Here is an 11072-nt window from a genome sequence, read left to right on the forward strand (position 1 = left end):
TTACAAAATAAATACAGTAAAATCTCTATAAATTAATAATTTTGGGACTATGAATTTTTATTAATTTAGAGAGATATTAATTTATCGATAAATTAATATTTTATTAATTAAAAGAGAGACTTTTTAAATTTAACAAATTTAGTACATATGTATTGAAAATAAATGAATTCATATATGTTTCATTGATTATATTCATGCATCAATCAATTCTTTGTAACTAATTAAATATATTCATGTTGTATACAATTAACTATTATATTCATAGACACATGTATTTATTCATTGGAATTACTTAAAATACATGTTTACATTAATTCGTTGCACTTAAATAACTATTATAGCCAATTAAATATATTCATGCATGATGAGTTTACATTAATTCGTTGCACTTAAATAACTATTATAGCCAATTAAATATATTCATGCATGATGATGAAACGTATACTATATAAATCTCAATATGAAAATAAAATAATTCATGACACCTAATCATGTCTTTTTTTCTAAAAAGCATTGCAAAATCATCCATGAATGATCAAATGCGTAAAGCATTACAAACTTCATATTTTATAAATTACCATAATATTTATAATTGTAATATTTATGAATTATTAATTTAGAGTTTTAATGGGACCTAATATTTATAAAGGAATTTTCTGAAAAATTATTATCTTATTATCTTATCGAATATAATAATTTTTACAAAGGCCCAAGTCGGGACCGGAAGATTTTATTATTTTAGAGAGTTTATTAATTTATAGAGTATTAATTTATAGAGGTTTTACTGTAACGCATTTAATCCTAAGTCAACTAGCAATTTGAAGATGTAATTAAATGTAGTGAACTAAACTTAAGGAAAATAGAATGTTGGATTACCCATACTTTCAATCGACTAATTAAAATTACATAATTAATGGGTATTCAATTTGAAAAAGTCTATCTGTCCGATAGGATACTTCTCCGAGAATGGGTGTCCTTCGTCTTCCTCCTTCCTCATCTCCTCTTATTTGTTTCGTCCCCCGTGTGCTAGACCGATAGTTTCCTCCTCCTGTTTTGTCTTTTTTCTGTTATCTCCTAACTTGTCTTTTGTTGTTTTCTTGTTCAGTATAGTTTTCGAGTAGTGAAGTTCTACCGAGGTGGACTTTTTGAGACTGATTCAATCTGCTCACCATTAGTGCAATCAATGATGGCCAATAGTGTGGACACAGGACCTAACATATCCCTCACTAAAGAGGAGGATGCTAGTATATCTGTTCCCAGTGATGTTCTCAGACAGACCGGAGGAATTGGTGGGAATGATTTGATTGTAGTTAGACGCTTGCTATCGCATTGGACTACTAATTTTGAAGCTCTTCAAAATGTTCTTAATTCTCTACTACAACCGGTAAAGGGCTTAGTGATCTCGAGGATATTGGAAGATAGATTTTGTATTCGGTTCAATCACCAAGTCAACAAACAGCATGCTCTTGAAGGGTGCTCTTGGACCTTTGACAAAAACCTGTTGTTAGAAGAATCCTCGGGCAGGAACTAAAACCTAGAGAGTATGGATTTAGACTGGTGCCCTTTCACTATTTTTATCCATAATCTCCCCCTTAGTTAAGTTATCACACTTCTAATATGGCCAAGTTTATCCGAAACAAGGTGGGAAAGTTCCTTAATCATGATTTGGATCATGGTGCTAATTGGTCGACGGCATTAAAACTGAAAATTGCTATATTTCCCAACCATTAAAACGAGTTCTTCGTCTACACCTATCGCAAGAGAATAATCCTCTGGTGACACTAACCTATGCTAGACCCCCAAACTTTTGCTATCTCTGCGATGTGCTCGGATACATAGCGAATTGCTTGGATTAGAGCTAATAATCAGGTTCAGTTCAACAACATGATTTCCGGTACAAAATAGATCCTAAACCACCTAGAAGTATTATTGGAATAGATGACCAAAAGCTAATTAGATTGACGGTTTTGAGAACCATTCAAGTAATTTTATTTAAGCAATGTTGTCCCGACGAATATGGTAAGTATTTGTTTTTTGCACATGTATCTGATGTGCTTACCAAATTACGTCAAGCACTACTTTGACGTCACAACAGATGTCCACAGACCACTTTAACAACCGTGCAACTATTGGACTGCGGATTGGATGATGGTCATGAAATCAACTGCCAAGGGTTGAATTTGAAATGTTCCAAGTCGAGAACCTCGAGAAGGGACATCGAGTGTCCTATGGAGACTTTCATTAAGAGTCGCATTCATTTGATGAGTGTTTTGTTTTATCGGCGGCAGTCGTGGGACGTCTATGCGATCTTAGTGGGTCGATTGACTAGGTACCGAATCGACTGAATTGATTTGAGGGGACCGTCATATGAAAACCTTGGAGCCTTAGTATGACTTGAATCCCAGGCTCCGATAGTACTAGAGTAGTCCTCAGATTTGAGGAATCACGGCAGTCACGTGCATGCGAGTCCTAGACATTGTCATCATAAGTCTTGTCCAGTGCAGTCAAATTATTTGGAAAGGACGGTGAGTTTCAAGAAGAGGATTCGTCCTTTGTCAAAAACGTGACAGAGGTATCTCCTATGCACTTGGAGATGCGTTTGTGCTCTATGAACCTGTAGCCACAATCGGAGGTTCCTATGTTTAGCAATTTTGCGTAACCCGATCTCAATATCAAACATAGATGCCTAGTCCAGGATGGGAACCGACACCCAATTCTATTCCCTAAACTAAGCCCAGGAGACGGATGGACCGTACCCGTATGGACTCGAGAGCCTAAAAGTTCACATGAATATTCACCTAGTCTCTAGTGTCATAATCGTTGCTAAACGGCCACCTATGGTTACGGGCTTTCTTGATCGAGGGGTGATCGAGAATTATTAATTAAATTAGATTTAATTAATAATAGTGCTTGACGCTAGCTCAAGTCTAGCTGAAAGTTGAACCTAAAGAATCACACACAAATCACCAAAAAGGGACGAGGAATTAATTCCATAAGTAATTGGATTACTTATAAATGAGAGGGATCCATTGGATGGAGGAGCACAAGAATAAATTAATAGGATTAATTTATATTGGGCTTGCCCTTATTATTTAATAAGTTGGACTTATTAATTAATAAAAGCTTAATTGGATAAAATATATGATGGATTTTAATTCGGTCGATTTTAATTAAATTGGATTTAACTAACATTAGTTGGGCCTTGTATTTTTATTCCAATAAAATCGGCCAAGCACTCCCTAATTAAACATATTGGATAATTCTAAGAAAGAAAATAATTGACTAGCTATTCTCACTTTTGGAAAGTTCTATATTGGTCATTCTTTATCTAGAATAAATGCCTTATGGATAATGAATAAACCTAGACACATTCTAGACATCCATACAATGTAAATATATATTCTAATTAGTTATTTGTAATCACTAATTATTACACAATAAAAAACAATACTCCTACCCTAGAACTCCCCAATTGGTCGCCCCCTCCCTCTACACACTTAGTGTGTTTTCTCCCTTATTCTCTTCTAGCAAAGGGAATTGAGGGATCCATATATTCTGATATGGTGTGAAAGTGTCTTTAGAGGACTTCTACATTGGAGTCATGCATGAACAAGTTAACAAAAGGAGGTTCGAAAGAAATCAAACAAGAGGTAATCCTTGATTTATGTTTCTTGCGCTCCTCGATTTTAATTTCACCATAAGCCCCAGTTTAGTTTTTATTGTTTATTATATTAACTACACCGAACGCCCGAAAACTCCAAGGGTACACCCTTTGGAATCATGGTCTTATTATATTTGGTATTTTAATTTATGAATTTTAATTACCCCTTTTGCTTGCGCGTTCCCGGACTGGTCCACTCGCTTACTCCCTCCAACTATCCCAGGCGGGGAAGGAAATGTTGATATATAAAGGCAATCACAAGTGATACCATCCTATTGTATAAGTTGCTTTAAATTGCAGGTAGGTCTGTTGAATGAATTGGAGAGCATTGCAGCGAACTTTTTGTAAAATAATGGTGATAAAAACAAGATCCATTAGGTAGCATGGAATAAAGTATAGGTGAGGTAAAAGGAAGCGGGAATGGATTTCCGAAACTTACGGGCTTTCAGTCTTGCACTACTTGCTAAACAAGGTGGTGTGTGCTCAAGAAACCAATCTTCTAAATTTGGAAGGCTCGTTATTTGCCTTGTTGTGACTTTCTCCATACAACAAAGGAATATAATGCTTCTTTTATGTGGCGAAGTGTTTGGGAAGCGAGACCGATGGTAGAGACAGACGTTAGATGGAGATACGGAGATGGTAGGAGCATTAGGGTGTGGGGCGACTACTCGTTAGCAAGGCCAAGTACCTTTAACTAGATCACTCCATGAAATCCTTTTATTCCTGTTGGGAGTTAATCCCTCTAGGTATTAGCCCAGAATCTCAAAACCCTAACCAACTTTTACAACAAAATGGTGGGTACGAAACCCTTAAATTAGAAACCAGATATACACAACAATATAATGAATTTTACAGATCTAAACAAACAACTAGAAAGAACAATAGAGTTTAAGCTCAAAGAGCCAGATCTAATGAGTTGAAGCCTACAGCCACAAAAAGCCGACAACAAATTGCATGATTGCTCAACTCCAGCCAGCAACCAATTCACCTTGGCCTCAAAGATCCACCACTTAGGTTCCCACAGAAGACTCAGTTCACAGAGAACTAAAAATTATCACAAGAATGTGAGAAGAAGAGGTAAGACAATTTCAGCCTGTTCGAAAATGGCCAGACACCATGGAGGCCATTTACACAGATAGATCATTAAAGAGATAGAGAGATAGAGGAGGTGGAAAGAGGGCTTCAAGGCCATCAAAAATAGATGGGGAGAAACCAGAGATAGAGAGAAAAGTGAGGGAGAAGAAGAGTTAGAGAAAGAGCGAAGACGACAAGAATGAGGGTTCAGGTTTTAGCATTAGGGTTAGGATGGGTTACTAGGTTGAGTGGATGGGCCGGGCAGGGCCAGAACATTGGGGCAAGTAGATTGGGCATTAAAATATTGAGTCCTCCAGGTGATTTTAAAATTGGGCTAGGGATGGGCCTACCTTAATAGGTCACGGGCCAAATAAAAATTTCAACATTCTCTACTTTGGACCAAGACTTATAAAAGGGAGCTTGGCCCAAAAGAAACTAAATCTGGCATTCATCGTTGCCAGGATGACTTGGTGCACCTGCAAAATAGAAAAAAGGATACAAGCATGTACAAGTTAAGAATAATGAATTAATGGTGATTGTCCTAAGCTTAAAATTTAAGGCATGTTTTGAACTGTTCTATCGGAAGACACTTAGTCCCCATATCTGCAGGGTTTTCTTCATATTTAATTTTTTCAAGGTTGATTATTTCCCTTCCTACATATCACTGATGAAATGATATCTAACATTAATATGTTTAGTTCTATCATGAAACACTGAATTTTTGCAAATTTGGATAGAAGATTGACTATCAGAGTAGACAGTAACTTTTTGTTTTAAAAAATCGATTTCTTTTATCAAACCCTAAAACCAAATGGCTTCTTTAAAAGCCTCAGTGGTAGCTATGTATTCTGGTTTAGTGGTTGATAATGCAACAACATGTTGTAATTAAGATTTACAACTTAGGATGCACCGCATAAAGTAAAGACATAATATCTACATAACCAATCAGTTAGCACCTTTAGCACATCGAAAAGGATATACCAGAACTAACAGACCCATTCCAATATCTAAGCATCCACTTAAGAGCTTCCCAATGGGGAAGACCAGCATTAGACATATACCTACTAAGACAACTAATAGCATATGCAATGTCTGGTCGAGTTCTTACCATGAGATACACAATGGAGCCAGTGGCATTTGATTATGGAATTTTATCCATTTTTTCTTTTTCAATTTTAGTTTTAGGACACTATTCCTTACTTAGTTGAAAATGTGATGCAAGAGGAACTGAAGAAGGTTTTGAATTTTTCATAGAAATTTTTTTCAGAATTGATTGGACATAGGATTTCTGATTTAAAAAGATTGTTGAATTCTTCCTATTCCTTCCAATACTCATTCGTAAGAATTTCTTAGCATCTCCTAAGTCTTTCATTTCAAGTTTTTCCACAGACTATTATGTAGATCTTTGATATGTTCAAGACTAGGACTTGCAATTAAAATATCACCAACATATTAAAGAACAAACACATGAACATCATGGTCATATTTATAATAAAGAAAATGATCATAATTACTTCATTTGAAATTTAAAGAATGCATGAACAAGTCAAACTTTTTATTCCACTACCTAGGTGATTGTTTCAAACCATATAAAGTTTTTTCAGTAAGCAAGCATGATCTAGTATAGATTTATTAATGAAACCATTGGGTTGTCGCATATAAATTTGTTCTTCTAAATCACCATGTAAGAATACAGTTTTGACATCCATTTGTTTAAGATTCCAATCATAATGAGCAGTAAGATTCTCACAGTGTTAAATTTCATAACAGGTGAAAAGATTTCATTCTATAATTAATTATTTCTTCGTGGTAAATCCTTTTGTAAGTCTAGCCTTAAAACAACTGGAATTATTTTCTTGTTTTATTTTAAAAATCCATTTACAGTCTACCATAGAACAGTTTTTAGGCTTAGGTACAAGAATCCAAGTTTTATTATCACATATGGATTTCATTACTTCTTTCATAGCATTTAGCCACTGTTTGGAGTTTTCAGATTTTAAAGCTTCTTCAACCGTAATAGGTTCACAATTTTCAACACTTAGTGCAACATGAAAATCTTTGTACCTAGAGGGAATTGTAAATTCACGTCTATCTCTATCCGTAGCTAATTAGTAGTGTTTTAAACTATTTTTTGAATCATAGGTCTCAGAAGATTCATTATTTAATTCATGAATTTGTTGATTTTGTTGATTTTCTTCCTCTAATCCTTCCTCCTATTGGTTATCATCAGGTAGTTCCTCCACCTTATTAAAGGTAGATTCTATGTCAAGTTCTTTATCTTTCTTATTTAAATTATCAAGTCATGGAATTTTAGATTCATTAAAAATAACATCTCTACTCATAATAACTTTAAAACCTGCCTGGATTTTTAGCCATAACCTATATCCTTTTACTCTTTCAGGATAACAAATAAAAATATATTTTTGGAACGGAGATCAAGTTTATCAGAATTTTGAAGCACAAAAACAGAACACCAAAAAACACGTAAAGAAGAAATATCAACTTCTTTATCAATCCACAAAGATTCAGGAATTTTACCAGATAATGGAATAGAAGGAGACCAATTGATTAAGTATGCAACAGTTAACATACGCTCACCCCAAAAAGATTTGGATAGACCAAAACTTACTAACATGCATCTAACTTTATTTAATAAAGTCATATTCATTCGTTCAACAACACCATTTTGTTGAGGGCTATAAGGATTTCTTTTAGACTTTTTTATGCCATTTCATCACAAAGATCAGAAAAATTTTTGTTACAGAATTCCAAACCATTGTTAGTTCATAAAGCTTTCAATTTCTTTTCGATTTGGTTTTCAACCAAAATTTTCCATTTCTTAAATTTATCAAAAACTTCAGACTTATATTTCATCAAGAAAATAAAAACCTTTCTTGAATAATTATCTATTATAGACAAAAAGAATTTATTGCCACTATGAGTAGCAATGTTAGCTGGTCCCCAAACATCCCCAGATAATCAAGAATGCATCATGATGATGTAGGGTTTGGAGAAGGTGACGCAGGAAAATACACTTTATGTTGTTTTTCCATAACACATTCATCACAAAACTTTAATTTTTAAAGTTTATCAGTTAGTACTCCTTCCTTCTTAAGTAATTCTAGTCCTTTATAACTAATTTGACCTAACCTCTTATGCCAAATACTAGTTTTATCATTTTCAAAAATAGATGCAGCAAGAACATCATACTTCACAGTACAAATATATAGGTTTATTTTCTTTTCAGCTTTGAAAACAATTAAGGAACCTTACATTATTTTCAAAATTCTTTTTCGCATCTACCCTTAGCCCTTTTTCCTCAAGGGCAGTGCAGGAAATCAGATTATGACTCAAGTGGAAAGTACAACCTGAATCAATCAATCATTCATTTATCTTTAGAGGAGACTGTACTACATTTACATCACACACCATAAAGACTTCACCAGAATTTTCTTCAGTGACAATATTAATATCTTCTTTATTATTGTTATTATTTTGTCTTTTTGATTTTCTACAGTTTTTTATGTAATGACCCTTTCCCCCACAATTATAGCATCTTCTTTCTTTAGCTTTTTCATCTCTATTTTTATCATCCCTAGTTCTGGACCTAGATTTACTCCTCCTTCTGCTTCTACTTCTTCCTCTACTATATTTTCTATATTTAAAATTTGAATTTCTGTTTTTAGTTCTTCCTCTTTATAGTTCACTTCATCTGACTTTGACTAAGTTTATTTGTTTTGAGGTCCATTTCCTTACTTTTAAGACCATTAATTATTGTATCCAAGTTTACATTATCCTTACAATATTTTATTGCTGCTTTTACATCACTATAAGCTTTTGGGATAGCATTTAATAAAACATTTCGTGAATAATCATCTATTTTTATCATTAGTTAGTTTTATATCTTGAATTAGCTTTGTAAAGTCATCTAAATTTTCCTCAATATTTTTAGACAAATCTAATTTGATTAGAAAAAATTTTCAAGCAGAAATAATTTACTAGGTAAAGAGGTTTCAAAACAAAGTTCCTCTAATTTATTCCATAATTTTTTGCAGAATCTTGCTTTCCTACTTTTCTAATAACAATATTAGATAGGTTTAAAATTATGGAAGAATAAGCATATTAATCATTTTCAAGTTTCTTTTCATCAGAAACACCTTCAGGATATCTACCATCAATAGCTTTGAAAACTTTTTGTTGGATTAAAATGTCTTTCAGTTTTTGTTACCATATTGAAAAATTAAATTTTCCATCAAACGGTTGCAGATTATAACCGGCCATTTAAGCAAAAAATAGCAGGCATAAAAGTTCAAGAGATATTAACAGAGTATATAATGTTAACAATGTAATCACAACAGTAGTTAACAAGATAATGGGGAACCCAAGTTAACACTCAGCCAGATACTCGACAGCCTCAAGGGCTCGGCCAGGTGAGGAATTAACAAGGGGTTTTGGTCTCGTTTTCATACAAAACAGTAAATAAAGACTAAAGCCAAACACACTGTAGAAATAAGGATACACAAAGCAGTTATTCAAGAAAAAGAAAAATAGCACAAAGCTAGATTAGAGTAAATCTAAGAAGTTAGGGAACGATGTTACCGTATCATCATCTAAGACAGAGCATTTGCTCTGATACCACTGTTGGGAGTTAATCTCTCCAGGTATCAACCCAGAATCTCAAAAACCTAACCAACTATTACAACACAATAGAGGGTAGGAAATCCTTAAATTACAAGCTAGATATACACAATAATATAACGAATTATACTGATCTTAGAACAAATTTACGTATCCAAATAAACAACCAGAAAGAACAGTAGAGTTTAGGCTCAGAGAGCCAGATATAGTGAATTGAAGCCCACAACCACAAAAGGCCGACAACAAATCTTACGGTTGCTCAACACTAGTCAACGACCAGTTTACCTTGGCCACAAAGACCCACCACTTAGGTTTTCACAGAAGACTCAGTTCACAGAGAACTGAAAATTATCAGAAGAAGGGAAAAATAAGAGGTAAGACTATTTCAATCCATTCGAAAATGGCCAGAAACCATGGAGACCATTTATAAGAATAGATCATTAAAGATAAAGAGAGATAGAGGCAGTGGAGAGAGGGTTACAAGGTCATTGAAAATATGTGGGGAGAAACCGGAGACAGAGAGAGAAGTGAGGGAGAAGAAGGGTCAGAGAAAGAGAGAAGACAACAAGAATGAGGGTTAGGGTTTCAATATTATGGTTAAATAGGATGAGTTACCGAGTCGGTTGGATGGGTCGGGCAAGGTTAGACCAATGGGCTAAGTGGGCTGGGCATTAAAATGTTGAGCCCTCCAAATGAGATTAAAATTGGGCCAAAAAGTAGGCCTACTTTAATAGGTCATGTGCCAAATAAATTTCAACAATTCCAAATCTTGGTATCGGGATTTGATCAATGAATTAAAATGGTGTTGGGATGATGATTTGGTGAATTTGTTCCTTTGGGAAGAGGATGCTAGCTAGATCAAATCAATACCCTTGACTATTCTTCTTCATGTGACAACCAGGTTTGCCATTATACTACTTATAATAATTTCACGGTGATATCGGCTTGTCACCTCGCATGCAAGTTGGTGAATGAGATTGAATCGTCAAAGAGAGGACAAAAGAGCGAAGGTTTTGTGGATTTAGGCTTTTTGTGGACGGATACCCAATAAAGTAAACATTTTATTCGGCGACTTTGTAAGAAAGCGATACCAACAACGGCAAATTTGGAGCGTAGGAAATGTACGAATGACATATTATGCTTAACATGTGGAGCACACAACGAAGAGGTGAAAGCACGTTCTTAGAATGTCCCTTCGCATGGCTGGCTTGGGCATTATCTGACCTACCGTTTAGCATAATTTCCAAATGGGACAAAGGAACGGAGGATTGGATCACACACGCTCGCATGTCATTGCACCACAAAGAGTTTAATTCCTTCGTTGTTTTATGTTAGGTGCTATGGCAAAGGAGAAACGAGGTTGTTCTGGAAAAGTTGACTCAATAGCCTCTGGAGGTGGTTTATTCCGCTTCGGCCTTCCTTAAAGATTTTAATAATTCAGTGGTGTTTAAGCCGAAGGAAATTTTTAGAGAGGGAGAAATTATAATTTTAAATTTTTTTGAAGAAAGATATAATTTTATATTTTGAAATAGATTTTAAGTGTAATTAACCATAACATTTGTTCATAATAACAATAATAATAAATCCGTTTCAGTAAGTTATATAACACTCCCTTCATGAATAACATTATGTATATATATACATGAAATATTTTGTTTCTTTTGGTTTACACTTAAAAATTTGCGTACGTGCTGCAGTT

The sequence above is a fragment of the Sesamum indicum genome, linkage group LG1 (genome assembly GCF_000512975.1).
Source record: "Sesamum indicum cultivar Zhongzhi No. 13 linkage group LG1, S_indicum_v1.0, whole genome shotgun sequence".
NCBI classification, from domain to species: Eukaryota; Viridiplantae; Streptophyta; class Magnoliopsida; order Lamiales; family Pedaliaceae; genus Sesamum; species Sesamum indicum.